We start from the raw sequence: 20,705 nt of genomic DNA, 5'->3' as shown, positions 1-20,705 counted from the left end.
TACTCAATGATTATGTATTGAATGAATGAATGAATGAATGAATGAATAAAAAGTTTCAAAAAGAGATGCAGAGTTTCACACACACCCCCACACCCTGCTTCTCTACGTGGTAGCAGAAGGTGGGATCTGAAGGAAAGAATGTAAAGTAAAAAGAGAAAGGCTATTGTAAATAACGCCACTATAAACCACAGGGGTGCGAATATCTTTTCAAATTACTGTTTTTGTATCCTTTGGGTAAATGCCCAGTAGCGGAATTACTGGATCATATGGTATTTCTATTTTTAATTTTTTGAGGAACCTCCATATTGTTTTCCACAGTGCTTGTACTGATTTACAACAGCCAAGATATGAAAGTGTCCATCAACAGATGAATGGATAGGGGCACCTGGGTGCCTCAGTCGATTAAGCATCTGCCTTCGGCTCAGGTCATGATCCCAGGATCCTGGGATGGAGCCCCACGTCAGGCTCCCTGCTCAGTGGAGAGTCTGCTTCTCCCTCTCCCCACCTACCACTCGTGCTCTCTTTCTCTCTCTCAAATAAATAAATAAAATCTTTTTAAAAAAATAAATAAAAATTAAAAAAATAGATGAACAGATAAAGACAATAAAGACATGGTATACACACACACACACACACACACACACACACACACACACACACACCGGAATATTACTGAGCCATAAAGAAGAATGAGACCTTGGCATCTGGGACAGCTTGAATAGACCTACAGGGTATTATGCTATGTGAAATAAGTCAGAGAAAGACGAATAACATACGATTTCACTTATATGTGGAATATTCAAAACAAAACACAAACAAACATACAACAACAACAAGAAACAAAGTCTTAAATACAGAGAACAAACTGATGGTTGCCAGAGGGCGGTCAAGTGGGAGTATGGGTGAAATAGATAAAGGGGATTAAGAGGCACAAATTTCCAGTTACAAAATATATACATCACAGAGATAAAAAGTACAGCATGGGGAATATAATCACTAATATTACAATAATGTTGTATGGTAACAGATGGTGAGTAACGTCATGGGGAGCACTGAGCAATGTACAGAGTTGTCGAATCACTATGTTGTACACCTGAAACTAATATAATACTCTATGTTAACTATACTTCGATTAATTACTTAAATTTTTAAGGCTGAGGAGAAATAAACTCTTGGGGAACACAAACAGTCATCCAACTCCCCTGGTGACAAAACATTAACTGCTCTCAGGGGCTGGGATGATGTCACAGATGTTACAGTCTCCATGGCTTGCTCCCACCCCCAACCCCGCTGACTTTTTCTTATTGTGGTAAATACACATAACTCTATGGTATCCTCCTTTAGTTTCTACAGTTTCCCAGGGCTCAACTTGTTTGAGCAAGCTATGTAGACATCTGACCTTGGGTATTCTTCAGGCAAAAAGAAGCCTGGATAGCACTGCTTTTGAAACCCACCTGGGGGTCGCCTGGGTGGCTCAGTTGGTTAAGCGTCTGCCTTTGGCTCAGGTCATGATCCCGGGGTCCTGGGATTGAGCCCCGCATCAGCCTGCTTCTCCCTCTGCCTCTGCCCTCTCCCCGCTTGTGCGCTCTCTCTCTCTCTCTCTTTCACTCACTTGCTCTCTCGCTCAAATAAATAAATAAAATCTTTTTTAAAAAGCTTTTCTATTTCTAGTTGATGAGATTTAAATAAGACAAACATCCCCAGTTGTTCCTCACTGTTTTCTTTTTAACCTGATCCCTGCCACTTCCCTTCGGGCATTTCCTCAGAGTTCAACCTACTGCCCTTCTTACCACCAGACTCCTCCCAGCCGGCTCTCCCGGCACAAATGAGCAGTAACTCACTCCTGGGCAGCAGTGAGGACTCCAACCCAGAGACACGGAGACCCGGAAAGGACAGTGCTACCCACACCACTTCAAAAACAGCAATTTAGCTGGCAGTCTTTCCGTGGGCGTCTGAACCCAGACGGGTGAGTGAATCAGGGGGTTAGAGGGAGGCAAAGAAAATAAAAAATTTCAGTGCTCTCTTTCCTTCCTAGATTCCAAAGCCTCAATTCTCTAAACACAGCGGCTGAGTTAGTCAAGTCACAGACTGCCAACCAAGGTCACTGCCATTGCCAAGTTCACCTCAGCTGTCCCAGGTATTTTCTCACATACTCAAGCACCACACTTCTTTACAGTTGCTGGGGTCGGTTAGGTTCTTTAGTTTCCTTTCCCTATTTGCATCCACTTTGCCAAGTGACAGAGTACTGTACGTGCCCGCACGGGTCTGATCTTCTTTTCCTCAGATCTTTACGAATGAGTGTAAATACCTAAGTGCGGCTTCTATACCATGTGGTCTTTGCCTTAGTCGCTCCTTCAGAACACACAGTAGGTCAAAAACTGCTAATCAACTAAATGGGGTGAAGGATCCTGCTACAACTTTGTGCCAAGAAAACCGACCTCCAATAAGGAGTGCCGGGCATGGTTTTGGCAGCCATAAGGACCATCAAGGCTGAGCTTCTCCCCACAGTACAGGGAGCTACTGTAGAGTCAGAGCTCCTGCCTACAGAAGTAAAACTGCAGAAGAAATAAAATGTTTGAGCCTAATCTGCAGAGCGTGGTCTTCTGAAGCAAAAGGAACCTTAAATTATAAACAGCCTGACTCAAAGGGAAAATCTGTGAAGCACCTACTCCCAGGAACTCCCCATTCTGCCCTAGGCCTGCCTGGGTTCAGCAGGCCCATAAATTGGCACTGTTGATATGACCTTTCCAGGATATATTTCAACAAGAGATAACAACAAAGCTCAGAGCTTTGGTAGCACTCAGAGGAGATTTGAGGGACTAAAAACATGCTGCTAAGTTTGGCAGCAAAAGTTCCTGTTTCTTGCAATTGGAAAAGGAAATCTCTTTATAATTACACTTGTAGATAAGATACACCAGCTACTCATGCTACTCATTCTAGTTAGGAACAGATTAGAACCACCTCATCTCAATCCACCACTCCTCTGAGATTGATCTGAGGGATCACTGTGGGGGATCACTGTGATCACCCACCTGGGGCTGGGAAGTCAATGTCCCTCTTGGGAAGATAATGTGCCAGGAGCTTCTCCATAGGGCTTACTGCCGTAGCCACTACCACTTGCCCAGAAATACTCACCACTCTTCATTACCGAGCTCCGTCTCTGAGTTTACACTCTCCCTCAGCCCACTTCCCATCTTGTTCTTTTACCCAGGGTTCTGCCATGTCCCTAACTCCAGTGCCATATAATGTAAGTTACTCATCAGAGAGGGTCCTTTCAACCTACATGCTCTTTTAGCTCAGATTCCCTTTCTGGTTTATACATGTCTTTGCAAAAGCAAAGTACAAGAGCTACGATCTATGTACTGTTTGCAGGACACTTATTACTGCTCTGCTGATACTCGATGTCTGCCCAAGACAGGAAGGAAGGGGGTATTGCCCCAATTTCTCAGAAGAACAAACCAGACAGACCAGCCACTTGGAAACACACTCTGCTTGGCTTACAAGGGAATAAGAAATATAACAGGCATTGCTCACATTTCATTCAACACCAGATACGAGGTACTATCCTAAGCACGTGACACTTAGGCCTTACCACAACACTATGGAATAGTACTCACAGTTTCACAGAAAAGGAACTGGGGCATGGACAGGCTACACAATTTACCCAAGATCTCAAAGGGAGTAAGCAGCAGAGCCAGAATATGAACCCCAACTGTCTGACCCCAGAGCCCAGGCTCTAAGCATCACTCTTTCGTTAGACGGCTCTTCTCTTAACACACGAATTTGTCGTTGAGCACCACTGACTCACTTCAAACTCTAAGGGAGAGAGAGGGTCAGCCAGGAAACACTGCCATTTTTCTCCACAGAGAGAAGGAAACAGTGACGGCAGTATTTATTCACAGGGCTGATCTGAGTCTATACAGCACGACAAATAAGTACCCCCAACATCTGTCGACCAAAATTTTCCCAGCGGCACCAAGTGAAACCCACCTCCTTTCTTACTAACCTGGTAGACTTTCTGACTCACCAAAGGCCGGATACTCTTTGCAAGCTGTTACAACCAAGCCCCGTGCATCTGAGAACAAGATCCCAAGCTCCAAGTTACAAGAACCAAGTCAAACACTTCCTAGAGTCTAGCTGATGGGATTTTTTAAAAAAGCTACTGAAATGTTGTTTAAGCATAAACTATATATGTTGGCCACTTTGGGGAGATAAAATGTATAAAATATTATACTTAATTTTATAGAACTTCGGGGAATCTGTTGGAAAGATAAGATACATGCACTTAAGAATCAAGTCAGAATGTCAATGAAAACACTCAATCTAAACCTTCCACTTTCTAGAAGAGGAAACCGAAGTCTAGAGAAGCCAGGGTTACTTCCCCAAGGTCACCCGACAAGTCACTGATAGAGCCAGGACTAACACTCAGATCTGCTGACTACATGACCAGGGCTCTTTATACTGCTGTATGGAGGCAGAGGAACTCACAGGAGGGAGAGATCTCAAACAACAATCGCAGCGACAGTTACCAAGAGCATATCTGTGCCAGCAACTAAGCGAAGTGCTTTATATAAATTCATTTAACCCTTGCGACAAACCTTTGAGGTGAGTAACATTACTCCCAATTTACAGATGCAGACACTAAGGCACTAAGTCCTTTTTCCATTGATTTTTAAAAATTAATTTAACAGGGGGGGCGCCTGGGTGGCTCAGTTGGTTAAGTGTCTGCCTTCGGCTCAGGTCATGATCCCAGGGTCCTGGGACCGAGCCCCGCATAGGGCTCCCTGCTCAGCGAGGAGTCTGCTTCTCCCTCTCCCTGCCGCACCCCCCCAACTCATGCTCTCTCTCTCTCAAATAAATAAATAAAATCTTAAATAAATAGAATCCGATTTGACTTTCCTGTGTTGTAATCCCAACCTGATTAAGAGATGCCAGCCTTACTCTTCAAAATGCTGCTTTAAGTTGATGATGATAATAAGGGAAAGCATTGCACATTTGCTAGGGCTGAGAGCTTTCCATGTATCATTTCATTCAATCCTCAGCACAACTCTCACAAGCTAAGTACTGTTATTATATCCATTTTACAGATACCTCACAGAAAACAGAGGCTCAGGGAGATTAAACAACTTGCCCAAGGTCACACAGCTAGTAACTGTAATGCCAGATTCTAAACCTAGGCGTGTGAGACCCACAAACGCCAGCTCTTCACCAGCTCTTCACCACTGCACCTCACGGCATTGAGATGCTCACGGTAAGTGCAAATGGTTCGTTCCACCACACACGCACTGAGGATCAAGAGTCACTGATAGCTGAACAAACACAGGTTGATTCATTTAAAAGCAATCTATAAAACTCGGTTGTCAGAACTGCATAAGGGAGCCTGTGTTCCAAGATACAAGGGAGCACACCAAAATTCACTTCCTCAAACAAGGCTACAGAGTTCTGAAAACTAGCTGACTATATAGTTTTCTTTCCAATTTTCCCCTTTCTTTTTTCCTATCCCCCACACCTGATCTGTTGACACTCTCAGAGAAGCTTCGACAGAGACCTAGAACGCTCTCCCTCCTATCTCTAGTCCTTTTTAGTTGGCTCTCTTCCATCATTCAAACAGTGCTTTATACCAGAGTCTAAAAATTGGATGTTCCGCCTTCTTCCCAGCCTGAAGCATGAGATGGTCATTAACCCTACCTGCAAAACCCTAACTTCAGCAGGCCTATGTTTCTTCTCTCTTAATCACAGAGACAGGCTCACTTTGGGGAGGAAATAACTACGATACAATACCTAGTGACAACATCAAGTTCACACTTGATACTATTTAGACCCTCCCCAGCTCTTGGCCCAGACCCTCCATATTCACTGACAAAATGGGTGGACAGACCAAGAGGGCACATTGGCACCAGAGATGCCTCCAAGCCCAGGAGCAAATGAACAGGGTGTCAACCACAATGCCAGCCTCCCTGGTTATTAGGACCTACACAACACGGTCCCCTTGGGTCCCCTGGGGGCAGGCCAACCTTCTGCTAAATTGTGAAGGCCTCCTAGAGCAGCCCAGCTACTGCCTTCTATCTCCCATGCTATTCCTCAGAACTACCTTCCTCCCCTGCCCCCAGTCCCCTTGCCCAGAGCTTCTCTCCTGTTTCCTCCTAGACTCCCATAACCCCCTGTTCATCTCATTTTCCCAAGGATCAAGCAGTCCTTCATTTGATGTGCTGCTTCCTATTAGTCAACCTCCAGCTCACCTACAAAGCCCTTCAGGGACAAGTCACGCACAAGAAGAGTCTGCATCTTTGAGAAATGGGCAGTTTCATGACAAACCCTTAGAAACGGGTCAGCTTTGGTTAAGAAGGTATCATACTCTAATTGCATATAATTCACCCTTTATAGAGACAGTACAATCTAACACACAGGCAGTTTTTAGATGAGAAGAATACTGATAATTTTGACAGTATATTAGAGCCAAAAATAATAAGAGAAGGGATCTTTGGAGAAATCCTACAATAAGGTAGTCTAGGCTCATTTAACATCCTCCTCTCCCCTCAACACACATACACATAGGAGAGTTTTCTAGGTCTTACGGGGGGTTTTCTATCAGGCAATACTCCGTGGCATGTTCCCTAAGACAGATGCACCCAGTATTTCACCACACCCACCTACTGAGACAGATGCACACAGCGCCTCCTCCCCAGCAAAAAATAGATGCTCAGACTCTCCCTCCCCACCCCCAGGAGAAGGCGCTCACTAATGCAAGTTCTCCCTCAGGCTTTATAGAGAAATCTCTGCAGACTATGCCAGACGGTAATTTTTTTTTCCTCTTTCATGCCCTCCTGGCCCCTTCTCCACTTTCCATGGTTCTTCTAACTCAAAGAACTCAATTATCTGCCGGCAGATTTCCCCTTCCCCTCCCCCTGCCCACCCTAAACACCCTCTTCTCCCAAGCTAACGTAGAGGACCAGAAGGGAGGCCAAGCCAACACTCTGCAGGGCTGATGCCTGTACTCCTCCAGGCTCAGATACGCGTTCCCTGTGCTTGGCTGCCTCAGCAAACTCTCTTGGGCCCAACACTAGAAATCAGGAGACTCCAGGACAGTGACACATAGGAGACAAGAGAAACAACAGGAAGACATGCTCTTCAGTCTCTCCCCCCCACCGCCGCCTGCCTGCAGGGAGGTGCTCTGGCAGTCCCTGACTCAGACCCTCCCACCACCCTCAGGTGCCCAGTGGTGCCCCCCAAAGTAGTTCTTACAATCAGATTAGGTAGGAAATGGAGCACAGCCTCTCTTACTCCTGGGCCAGCAGTGTGGCCATGATACCTGGAGTCTGGGGCGCCCCTGCAAGCTTTATACCCAAGCCCTCCATTCCAGGGACAGGGCAGAGACAGCGGAATTCAGGATGCCCTAGGCCTGTCCTCCAAGGCATTTCAAAGTTTCAACTTCCTTGGATAACTGATTATTCTAATTTTAGAGAGAGGGAGCCCAGTGGGAGAGTGTGCAGGAAGGGGTGTAGAGGAAGGGGGAGAGAGGGAGTGAGAACAGGAATGTTACTTTTTAATCCTTAAAGAACACAGAGGGATCCATCCAACGTGTGACTCAGCTCTGGGAAGCTGGACTGAGGAGGAGTGGGGAACAGCTGCAGCCCCAACCTAAGCTATGGACAAAGTTGCCATCAGGCCTTAGAGGCTTGCTGGGCTGTGATTCGCCTGGGAAAGTGGCTCTGTTGTTCAACAACAAATCTGCCTCTTTAGGGTCTTCCCAGGGGTTTCCTCCCAGAGCCCAGGGCATGGTAGGCAGCTTCCCTGTCCTACGACAGAAGCTGGGGCTGCAGGTGGGGTGCCAGGTCCCTCCCTGTGTTCCCACCAAGCATGCCATGAGCCATACACACTCCCTGAGATCAGATCCGGGTGTCCTTGCCTGGAGTCTCCCCACCCCTGCTATTCTGTTCCTTGGCACAGTCCCACTGCATATCAAGAATCTCTGCCCTTGAAATTCCCACTTCCTCATTTCTTTCTTTCTTTCTTGTTTCCCTCTAAGCTGTAGTCATACAGGTTCCTGAAAGCTGCCCAGCCCCCAAGGAGCCTTTCAGAGCGCTAACTCTTCCTGCCAGTTAGACGCTGCCTTTCAAACCCAGAACAGGAGAAAGGCCTCTCTGCCCACTCAAAACAGTTTCCCCAGCAGAACCCAGCAGAATGAGGGAACCAAACCTGACAACCAGAAGCCTCTCTTCCAGCTACTGAAATTTATGACACCATAACTGCCAGGTAGCTAGCTGTGGGACACTGGAAAAGCAAAGGGTCTGCTGGAATCCCTCTCTTCTGTACTAAACACATGAGTCAGGTGACCTAAGGGAAAGAAAGTTTCATCTCTGAAGGATCATTTAGGAGGCTCAAAGCCTACAGTGAACATCACTCTATTTCCCAACCCAAAGAAAGCACTATTTGTTTCCTTTAATATCTTAAAGGACTTTTTAAAGGTTCTCCTCATTTTTATTTGTAAATGCACAAAAGAAAAGGGCACTTTATAAACTGGGAAACCAGAACAGAGGGGCAAAATGACTATACAGAAGAGAGTGGGGTCATCCTTCAACATCTTACATTATATAGGACTTGACTTACTTAGAATTACTTTCATGAAAATTATCTCATTTTTGTTCTTCCCAAAAGACCTGTTGAAGTAGTTATATCACTATCTCCCATCTCACAGCTAATAACTCTGAAGGTCACAGAGGTTAATGGTCTTGCCGATAGCCACCTTGATGGCAAGTAGCAGAATCTGACCATGGACTCAAGTCTACTAACCCCAAATCCAGTGTTCATTCTGATTTATCAAAAGAATGATCATTGCTAGCCCTCTTCACATATCAGGACTGGGGGGAGGTGAGCCCCAACCACAGCCACTTGAGCAGAGGAGAACTGAGATTCTGGATTTGCACTGCCTCTTCCTCACACCCCCCAAATTTAATCCCAACCAACAGTGCAATGCCATATCCCCCCAACAAAACAGAGGTTTCTACCAAGCAGAGGATCATTGGAGTGTACTAAAAGGGGGCATCACTTTAACAGTGGCCCATCTGAGGTGCAGGCCACGGAGTTCACCCTTGTGGACCCTTAGGCCACAATACTGATGCATACATGTACACATTCAGGGAGCCCAAATTGGGGACATGGTCAGTGCTTTTATTGGCAAGCTGACCCGAAGTTAATCAGAAGGCCCCCTCATTGTCTGCCAGAATACAAAAGACATTCTGTTCAGAAAGTTCAAGAAGAAAAACCAAAGAGCCAGGACAGCAGCTGTTCCCTCATCCCACAGAGAAACCAAAGGCATCCACAATGTTCCCTGAGGCCCAGGAGTTAAGTTTGAGATACAACATGCCTGAAGCGGAAGCACATCTCCTGATGGGTCCCCACTGCAGGGAGTGTCTGCTGCATGAATCCTCCAAATCAGATTACTAACAACCTAGCTACCCCATCACCTATAAAGTGCCTTTCTGGAAGGGTTTCTTCTGCTAGGCCACACTGAGCTCACCACACACCAGTCCTCTAGGTCAGAACAAGTTTTACCAAAGCATACGACAAACAGAAGAGGAGTGCACAGCATGGACAGTGCATGCCCTGAGACTGGGTTAAAATATTAACCCAAAGTATCCATCTGGCACAACCACAATATCTCGTGTCTCCACGAGCAAGCTAGCTCTTAGCGGCCACCACTGAGAGCTCACTCGGAGATACCTGTATAGGAAACCTCTTCACAGGCCCCCCAACCCAAAATACACACACACCTGCCAGCCTCCACCCCATATACTTTTTAGGAAAGCCTGTGATGGGCTTTATTAATGCAGGAGAACAACATGCTTCTTTCCAAGTTACCTGGGAGAGAGACCGAGAGTGTGATTCCCAGCTCAGATATCCCTAAGACGGTCCCTCTGTCCTAAGAACTGCTCCAGAGACTGGGAACTCACCACAGGCCCCTAGCTGAGTTAACTGGCTTTTTTTTTTTTTCATTACAAGTCAGACATAGCAGTACCAAGAGACAAAACAGTGTTCACTAGAACAAACCAAGCCACTCAAAAGACACTGGAGTTTCCGTGTAGGAACCTCAAACACAATACTGGAGTGATGATAACTTGCTTTTTCTATATAAAACACTCTTTCTGTAAAATATCCTAAGCCTTTGTGCTAAATAAAAGATGATGATTTCTACAGAAAGTCTAAACACCTCAGGTTCAGCAAGAGTGAGATCAGCTAGATTTGCAAAGTCAAGAAAATTGGCTGTTTCCCTCCTCCTTAAGCTAATAGAATCCAACTGTTGAAGCATGACATCATTCCTGAGCCCCAAACCCCGAGCAGAGAGTACAGACATTTGCCTGCCTCCCAGAAAACAGCCCAAGACTATGGAAAGGAGAAAAAACAATCCAAGCCGAAGCTGACCTTACCTGAAAGTCCCGGTGCTTTCCTGCCCACTCCATTCTCGGCAGAGTTTGGCTCACACCACAGTCTGTAAGGGAGCCCAGGGCCCCAAAATCCACTCGCTTAAGCTCCGATACCTGCTGCGAGCTTCCCACAGCTCCTTCCTCTGACCTTTCGTGGAGCTCCTTCCAGCCAAATGAGCAGAGCACTTCTAGCTGGCCAGGCCAGTTGTCATGGAGACCCTGTTCTCGCCAGCCAGCATGCTCCTGTGCTCGCGCTTGCTCACTCTCTCTCACTCGCTCTCTCTCTCTCTCTCTCGCTCTCTCTCTCTCTCTCTCTCTCTCTCTCTCTCTCCCTCTGTCTCCTCTCTCCTCTCCCCCTCCACCCCCCTTCTCTCCGGCTCTCAGCTCTGGGAGGCTTCCATGAAACAGCACTGTCTTTTGATCAGCTCGGGTTCTGCACACATTCCACTCCTCCTACCTCCCTTCCAGTCAAACAAGGGCTCTGGGCAGCTCCTGGGAACTTGCTTCAACAGCTCAGATGGGATAAGGGAAAGACAGTGAGTGGACTTGTTTTCCTCCCCTCCAGTGTCTCATTTTTTTTTTAATTTGGAGGAATCCTGGCCAGAGGGGAGGGAGCTAGCTGGAGCACTTGGGAGGGGAAGCAAGCCTTTCCTCTGGGTCCCAGAGTGCGGGTAGGAGGACCCAGACGCATTGCCTTGACTTGTTTGTGCACTTGGGATTTTCCGGGCAGCACTTGAGGCGGAAATGCATTCACATCCCAGGAGCTCGCCTGGACTGGTCTCTCTGCTTACCTTGCTGCCTGCCCAGGTTGTGGTGATCACTTTAACCAGTGCAGGGACTCATGGTACTATTGCTGGTGCCCAAGCAGTCTCTCATCTTCCTGCAATGGAGAGGAAAGACACTAGGTCAGGACCAGTAAGAGTCCTGGGCAAGTCCAGAGTCACAGCCCAAGCAACAGACATGACACAAACACAGCCTCGTCGCTCTGCCCTGCTCAGGGCCTGCAGCTAAAGCCTCGGCTGTCTGTGAGCTGCTGTGACAGCCAGGAATACTGTCACTCCTGTCCAAGAGCTAGCATGGTGCCTGGGACATGGCAGGCCCTCTCAATTCAACCCCCCATGTACATTTCTGCTTTGTGACCTTCTTTTATATGCACTATTCTGTCTGATCCTCAAACCATTTGAAATACAGTGGACAATATTATTACCATTTTATAGATGGGAAAACCAAGGCTCAGAGAGATCCAATGTTTAGTCCACAGTTACACAGCTCGTGAGTTAGGCAGTTGAAGAACTAGGAGATTAGGCCACTGTCTTCCAGTCCAGGGCACTTTCCACTAAAGTACACTACCATCTGATCCTAAGAACTAACAACTTTTTTTTTAAGATTTTACTTATTTGACAGAGAGACACAGCGAGAGAGGGAACACACGCAGGGAAGTGGGAGAGGGAGAAGCAGGCTCCCCACTGAGCAGGGAGCCTGATGCGGGGCTCAATCCCTGGACCCCGGGATCATGACCTGAGCTGAAGGCAGACGCTTAACAACTGAGCCACCCGAGCACCACACTAACAACTTTTTTGATAGCCGGTATTGAGATACAAAGCTGAGTTCCCAGGGGAAGGTAGAGAAATCTTTCAGTCATCGTATGTGAGACCTGACTACCATCCAGTTGGCCTGAAGACGCTACGATAGCATCTATGAGACGTGGAAGGTAATGGTGCACAGATTAGAGCGAAAAGTCCTGCCCCAAAGCTATAAATTACCTTACACTTTTCCCAAGTACCCTCATAAATCTTGGCTCATCTGTTCAACACAACTGACCTAAAAGTTAGGACTGGTATTATCATACTAATTTAACAGATTAAAGAAAATCTCAAAGAGAGGTCAAATGACTTGCCCCAGCTCACAGAAGCAGAAAATAACAGACCTAGATACAGCCTTTCAGCTCTCCTGTGTGTATTAATCAGAGTAGCTGTAGAAGCACCTGTGGAGCAGGGGTCAGAAGACCCTGGAAGTGTCTGGCTCTACCACTAACTAACCTCCCAGTTTCCACCTATGAAACCTACCCCATGGGCAACTGACAGGCTGGGATGGGCATAAAAAGAGATGATGTGTGGGAAAGCATTCTCCTTAAATTGGGCACTGAGCTAAGAACTTCATTCATCTCAGCTGTTTTTTACCATGTACAAACAAACAAAAAGCCAGGGCAGTTGGTATCTCTCCCAGAGGAGGACACTGGGGCTCAAGGAAGACATTTTCAACGCTGCTTCCTAAAACAGTGCCAGAGAGGTCCTGATGGAATCTTTAATGCAGCGATTCCTTGCAGAGTCCTTGTGTTTTTATTAACCTCTGATATATCACAAAATTCTCAAAACAAGATTTTAATTGACTTGAGCTTAAAAGGTAAATATTAAAAAAAAAAAAAATGTAACTACATGTCAGGAGCCAAAGCAGGAAAAATGTCAAGACAATGCAACAGGAAATAACGGGACGGTATAAACCCTAAGTGGTGGTGGGCCCTATTGCTGTAGTGAAGCCATCAGAGCTTCAAAGGGGGCAGGGACCAATCTCCCACTACAGATGCCCAACCTGAGCCAAACACCACCTCAGGAATCCCTCAAAGGCCCTAGTGTCCCACGTCTGCAAAGGAAGACAGGATGAAGTGGCAAGTGCAACACCATCAGGTCCCAAAACTTCTCCCTCTTCCCATTCCCCACAGGCATCCCTCTGTTCTCCTCCTCACTCTGAAAATGCACATTCCACTTCCCAGTAACCATACTGAAAAAGAAGAGATGATGCCCATTCACTTCCACAAGATAATACTCACAGTTACAATATTAGCACCAACTAACATTTACTGAGCACCTACCATATGGCAGGCATTCTTCAAAACACTATGAGGAGCCAGGGGCCGGGGCCGGGGCTGAGTACTGAAGCGGCTACAAGTCTAGTCTCTAAAGTAATCCAGACTTCAAAAAGCCCTCCAGACTGGGCACAAAATGCAGGCCATGCTCCCCCTAGTGGCACCCTGGAGTTCACAGAGATTCTTTAGAGCCTTGTCCTCAGGGGGAAGGGAGACAGTAAGGGCCCCATGATAGAAGAACCGGAACCCCTGCTTGGTGCTGCTGCAGGTATAAGCTCTTTGAACCAGGCAGGGCAAGAGGACAGCTGCACACCTCCGCTGCCTATGCAAGGCTGGACTCAGATCAACCTTACTTGACCTTTCCCAAATGACAGGGCTTTATGGGGTCTAGGATCTGTTGAAAGGCACGCATACAATCTTGTGCCAGAAATCTGGGAGACACCCTTGCATCTTCCTGCCTCTCTCTCCCCATATCCAATCCATTTGCCAATTCCAAATAATTCTATTTCCAAAATGTGTCTATCCATTTTTCCGCCCTCCACTGCCACCTCAGTCCCTTCCCTTGATTACTGAAAACCCTCCTGGATTGCCCCAGCTTCCACTCTTATCCTCCCAGCTCCATTCTCCATGCAGCTGTCTGATGGACATCCGATCCTGTCATTTCCTGCTTGATGCACTTCAATGGCTTCCCACTGCACTTGAGATAAAATCTGAATTCTTACCAGGACCTAGAAGGCCCTGCTTGATCCTTTTCCAGCCTCCTCTCACCACACTTCCTGCCCTCCACCTGTGTGTGCTAGCTACACAGGCCTTCTTTTAATTCCCCCCAAAGGGCCAGATTTTTCCCAAGCTATTCCCCTTGGCCTGGGACACCCCCACCCCCACCCCCGCCCCTAGTCTGCCTAATCGGCTCTTACCTTGCCTCAACTTGCCTCTCACCTCCTCAGAGAAGTCTTCCACGATCCTCCAATCAAAATGAGGATTTATCCTTCATAGCACTCACCATAATCTCCAACCAAAATACATTTCCCTTTTCTTAAGGCCAATTTTCCCTGATGAGCTCCTTGGGAGCAGGAACCTTGACTGTTTTGCCACCATACTCCCTGCATCTAGGATAGGGTCCAGCTCCCAGCTGGCACTCAGAAGTTTCTGCTGAATGAGTGCAAAGAACCCATTTTGTCTTGTCCTGCAGGAAGAAGAAACTTAGAACAGCTATTTCATGCCACTCATTGTTTCTTTTCATAGACTTACAGACTATAATTACATCTCCTCTCCTCATGTGCCTTGCCTGTGGGCTTGACCAAAAATTCCTGTAAAGTCTCCCTGTGGTTTATTTCCCAGAAATTTCCTCGTAAGGTCACTCTTCTAGGGACGCGCTCCAGGGTTTTATGGCCTCTCCCATCACCCACTACAGGCACTCCTCCACCAGTGTCACTGCCAAACCGAGCGGGGTGCAGGAATGGCCCAACTCCCATAGATGAGAAGGATCTCTCAGGTCAGCTCCATTCAGGGACAGTAACATTTTTCTCTTACCTCCATCGTGCAGGTCACTGTGCTTATGAAAAATACATTTTTCCTTTAAAAAGTCATCTTATGTTTTATAATTTAACTGTGCCCTGACTCTCCCACCACTCCCTCCCCACTGCTCATGCTGTTACCTTTATCGGAGGACCTCCTCCTCCCCAACAAGCAAAATCTTACAAGGCCCAACTCAGTGATCACCTCCCCTGTGAAATATTTCTTGATCTCTTATCAGAATCTGTCTGCTCTGCAATCCCACAGCAGTTTGAAGATGGCTTTATCATGGTATTCATAGCACTTTATCACTGTCATTCATATTCGTACAGTCATGAGCCCCATAAGGTCTACTAACTTTATTATTTCATTCACAGTGGGCAATCTATTAATGTGTGTGGGATAAATCAATCTTTGAAAAAGACTTTTAAAAGCAAAAACAGAAGCTGTACCCTCCATAAGATAAGTGAATCTGAGTGCAAAGACTTATACAGAAACCTAAAAACATAGGAGCAGAGTAAATCTTTTAAAGTCACTCCTTACTTTGGGATCAAAGGAATTCAAGAAAAGTAAGCTGTTGTTTTGATATTACCTGTTGGATCCCAGAAGGCCTAAGAGATGCAGTGTAACTTCAGCTGCCTCTGGGAGCTGAGCTCCCAGTTGCCACCAGACCGTGGAGTCCAGCCACCCCTGCACAGGGGGCATCTAGTTCTGCCCAAGTAGTGGGGGAATCCGGCATGTGTCCTGCCTGGTTCTGCACTGGGCTCTGGCTGCCGTGTGAGCAGGCAGGCTTACACAAGAGCCCTTTAGGAAATGCAGGAGTAGAGAAGGATTCGGTCGACTGGAGCCCAGGTCCTGGTTGCCAGGGTGGTGAGATCTTGAGCAAGTCCCTGCCCCGCTCAGGGCCTCCGCTTTTCCCTGCACGTAACAAGAGGGCTGCTGGGCTGCTGGGCTGTTGGAACTAGCTGTTCTCTAACGGTCCTTACAACTTGAATGTTCTGTTGCAGTTGCCCAGTACAACTGTTCTGTCCCAGTCACCTAGTCCCACTGATTTCAGGAAGACTTCCTGTTTCAGAGGCTCCAGAGTCTCCTCCAAGACTTTCAGCAGAGCCCCTGGCCTGGGGCTTTGGAGTCCTCTGCCTGGGACCAGACAGAAGACCAGCCCCATAAAAGGCAGCCTCTTCTGGAGGAGAAGATGGGAGATTCAGGCTTCTTGCCTAAAGAAGGCTGAAAAGAGAAGAAAGATGCCAAACACAGGATGGGGAAGTTTGGAAATGACCTGGGAAGTGCCTTGGAAGGAAACTGAGCCTCTGCCAGGGACTCACTCCTTAGCCAACGGTCTGAGACAAAGCCGCTTTTACAAAGCAGAGGAATTGGCAATATCTAAGTTCTCCTGGAAGATAATACTTCCAATCAAGCAGTCTCCTCATGGGCTCTACAGCACCTGTGAATCAACAAAACAGCTGTCTCCGTCCAGATGGCAATGCCAGCCTTCTCCTGCTTCTGTCAGGAGCCACATCCAGCAGGACCTCCAGTGCGCCGGCCACTGCTACACATACTCTGCTTCTGCTTGCACAGATGAAAGGGCCGTGCTGTGCTCAAGTCCTGGCATTTTATGAGAGGAAATTCTCTGGGGTCCTTACTCCTGACCTAATCCCACCTGCCTCCCACCCAACACTAAGGCTCTGAACTAAAAGAGTGTGGGATTCAGCCTGTAACTATCCTGGATCCCACTGCCCTGTGACGAAGCAGCTCTTGGACATCTTCGTGCTGGGTTGAGCACACTCTCCTTTGGTCTGTCAGCCTCCCAGCCCTAGTTCACCTCTACTCAGTTCACAACTCTCAATATGAAACTCAAAATTCAGATCCCCAGGGCACAAGATACTCGTGGCTTGATCCAGTCTCTTGGAGTATCTGTCACAATGCTTCCTAGAATCTCTCAAATCCACAGACCACTGACTACTGTCCCTTGTTAAGTCTGAGCATTTTAACACTGGGCCATAGAAACACAGCCTGGGACCAGGAAAGACCGGACTGAGGAGGCAATATTCCAGACCCTTTCTAAAAGCACCATTTTACCTTTCCAGAATGGGCTTCTCATGCTTACTTGCCTTAGAACTCTGAGCTCAATCAAGACCTTAACCTGTCACGACCAAAGCTTGATGATAGGGGAGGTAGAGCACAAAGTGGGGGGAAAGGAGATGGGGGAATAAGAAGAATGTGGACTCAAATGGCTTTTCCATGATATAACCAAAAAAATACCTTGAGCCTGAATGAAAAAGTACTCCTCAGAATAAGGATCTGGGCAAAGATGTGGGAGATGTGGGCCCAGACTGTGTCACCTCCTCCATGCCATCTCCCCCGATTTTCCCTGCCTGGACTGGATTCTCTACCCATAGTCCTTATAACGCATTGAAACAGTCTACTACTCCATTGTTAGCCCTGCTCACTGCCTTGTATTTTAGTGTACAAGGCTTATTCAACTTAATTCTCCTACTAGCCTATAAGCCTATAATATTCTTTAGGGCAAGAACTATGTCTTAACTCTGAATTCTAGTTTAGGACTCTGTACCAAGCACAATTAATACATTTTTAATATATGAACTAATGAAACCAACCAACTAGTCAATCTAATTAATAAGGGATCAATAATATCACCACAAAACCTAAACCGTTTGGTGCTTAGCACCTCAGAGTGGTCCAGGGTTCCCAAGGTATGACGTGTACAGAAGATGATTGATTATAAGTGGTATATGGACAAACATTTTAAAAATGTTAAATACTTTTATATTTATCTTAATGTTCATAAGAAAAAAACATAACCAGCTATTAACCCCATTTTCACTGATCTCATTGATTAGACCAATGCTAAAGAAGGTACAGTTGACCCACAAACAACGTTGGAGTTAGGGGTGTTGGCCCCCTGTGCAGTTGTAAGTCTTCATATAACTTTTGACTTCCCAAAAACTTAACTACTAAGAGCCTACTGCAGACTGGAAGTCTCACGAATACCATAAAGTCATTAACACATATTTTGTACGTTATATGTATTATATGCCATATTTTTACAATAAAGTAAGCTAGAGAAAAGAAAATGCTATCAAGAAAATCACAGGAAAAGAGAATACATCCACAGTATTATAATGTATTTATCCAAAAAATCCATGTATAAATGCACCTGCACAGTTCAAACCCATGTCGTTCAAAGGTCAACTGTGTATGTTTTTTGTTTGCTTTCAGTTTTGTTTTGCTAAAATTAGTGGGTAAAAGTTTAAAGAGAAATAAGGAACCTACACAGTCTCAAAGTATCTCTCCCAAAATGTTTATTAATTACAAAGGCATAAATACAAAAACTTGATGATGAAGAAACCTAGCAGACTTTATCTTAACCAAGTGATCAAAGGTAACATTACTATTAATAAGACATACTGACATCATGTACTCCGACATGATGCACTAAGAAGGGCATTTTATTTCTGTGGCATTCTTCCCAAAAATCCATACCTCAATCTAATTATGAGAAAATATCAAACAAACCTGATTTGAGGGACATTCTATAAAATACCTGACTAGTATACCCTCAAAAGTCTCAAGGTCATAAAAGACAAGGACAGACTGTGGAACTGTCACAGATTGGAGGAGACTAAGAAGACATGACACATAAATGTAATGTGAGAGTCTGGATTAGATCCTGGAATAAAAAAAACTAATGAAATCCAAATTAAGTCTATAGTTGACATTACACTATTACTAAACTTCTTGTACCATAGTTCTATAAGATTAGGGGAACTTGTATTGTCTCTGCCGCTTTTCTGTAAGTTTAAAATTATTTAAAAATAAAAAGCTCTTAAAAAGCCAATTTAAAGATCAGTAAATAAAAGTATATACAGGGGTGCCTGGGTGGCTCAGTCGGTTGAGCATTCGACTCGATTTTGGCTCAGGTTGTGATCTCAAGGTCATGGGATCGACTCCCATGTTAGGCTCTGCACTCAGCTGTGGGGGTCTGGTCGAGATCTCTCTCTCCCTCTCCCTCTGCCCTTCCCCCCGCTCATGCACTCCCTCTCTCTTTCTCTCTCTCCCTCAAAATAAATAAAATATTTTTTTAAAAAAAGTATATACAGTATAAATCACAGGAATGGGTAAGAATGGCTCAAGTTCGAGAAGAACTAGAGCAGTCACTCCTCACACCCTACATCCAAGAAAAACTGCCCCCAGAATGAGAACTGTGGCTGTAGAAGAATATTTAGTAAAATAGGAAAGTGTTCATTTTATATTACTTTGAGAAAAGTAATAAATTATCCCATTTTGTTAAAAAATATATATCACATATATAACGCATAGAAAAATGTCTGTGTTAAAATAAAAATAACCTATACTAAATAAAATACAGATGGCATTATTAGATAGTAAATGGGACATAGCTTTTAGAAAGTAACTTGGCTAAATCAATTAAAGTGCTCATATTCTTTGACTCAGTATCGTATCCTCGCTTCTAGAAAGTTATCCTAAGAAAAAAACTTCCGAAGTATGATTGGTAAATTTCAAGGATGTTTTGACCAAGACCCAGAGTAAAAAATACGTATGTAATATAGTAATGTCATATGCACATGTATGAGAGGGCATGTGTGTGTGTGTATAAAACTGAACCAAAAAGTTTTCTCAAAATGGTGTTTATCTTTACCATGTGTGATGCTATCTTAATCTATTTCATTAAGAAAGCCAACAAAGCTTGTACAGCCCCCACTAAATTGATTTTCCAACCCACTAATGACGACCTGCAGTCTGAGAAGCTGCACTGGACTATTGTGTGGCCATTAAATGATACAGTCCCCAAGCTGGTGACCGCGACTGGCTCTAGGGGAAGAGGAAAGAAGGTGGAAGACTTGCTTTCATAGTACACCTTTTTGCACCGTTTGGATTTACAACACATACATGTATTACTTATTTGAAAATTAACCTTAAGTGATGACTGTGAAGACTTTAACAGCATCAGGCAATGCTAATTGTGCATTACAAACCTATAATTACACTACACTACAAAAACACATACAAGTGAAGAAGGAAGACACTCCAACAAAGTGCTGGGATAGGATTTAAGTCAGTCAACTGGACACCTTCCAGCTTTCTGAAAAGGTTCTGACATGGAACATACCACTACTATGGCTTCTAGAGTTTTCCATTCAGAACCTGTAAGTGGGCTAGCTTCAGCACTCCATTCACACTCAGGACTCTCTCTTCTGAGTTCTTTTGCTTTCCCTCCTTCCCCCACCAAACGATTGTTCATCCATTCATATTTTTAATTACATATAAGCTCTTCTGAGCAATAGGATCATTTCTTATTAGCTTTGAATTCCCAACAGGCTATAATGCTGTGCTTTCTTTACACATAGCAAGTACTCAGTAAATATTTATTAAATAAGCAATATCACAAGCAAAACTCCAGAACAAAGAAATATGAAAAGTGGCAAGGACATGCAGGAGGAAGTACCAGCCACTAGAGATTAAGTACAAGTCATACTAAAACATGTTATTATTACTTTCATTTAAAAAAGCTAATATAAAATTATTATAGAGAATAAAGGAGACAATATATGTGAAACACACAGTGATAGATAGCAAGTGGTCTATAAACAATAGTTTGGGGTTTCAAAAATAATATGCATACCTATTTCCATGATATATATTTGTATATGACATATGTTATATATCATATAAATAAACACATCCATATGCACACACATATATCAAAGAATGCCAGGGACACAATTTTTCTGGACTTCAGAAAAACTCCTCTTGATCTTAAGGATAAAACAGAAATACACTGGCAACTGGATGGTCCGGTAACTCAGGACAGCTGGGACCAAACGGTGCTGCAAAATGGATCAATATCAACTAGGAAGAAGTGC

General features: G+C 45.1%; 1 protein-coding gene across 7 annotated transcripts in view; it reads right to left on the bottom strand.

Annotated features, from left to right (window-relative positions):
* DENND2B (DENN domain containing 2B) overlaps positions 1–20,705 on the bottom strand; it is a 145,606-nt gene that overhangs the window by 88,873 nt on the left and 36,028 nt on the right. For 4 of the 7 annotated variants that reach the window (XM_036121403.2, XM_036121407.2, XM_078058427.1 and 1 more), the window contains one exon: positions 11,213–11,301. The gene's annotated coding sequence lies outside the window, so the exon portion shown is untranslated. Of the gene's footprint in view, positions 1–10,424; positions 10,852–11,212; positions 11,302–20,705 lie in introns of those variants that run through there. The other 3 variants (XM_036121402.2, XM_078058424.1, XM_078058425.1) reach the window with 3 other exon arrangements.

The sequence above is a fragment of the Halichoerus grypus genome, chromosome 11 (assembly GCF_964656455.1).
Source record: "Halichoerus grypus chromosome 11, mHalGry1.hap1.1, whole genome shotgun sequence".
In the NCBI taxonomy this organism is placed as follows: domain Eukaryota; kingdom Metazoa; phylum Chordata; class Mammalia; order Carnivora; family Phocidae; genus Halichoerus; species Halichoerus grypus.
Note: the sequence above shows the minus strand (reverse complement) of the source record. Positions and strands in the feature narration are given on the sequence as shown.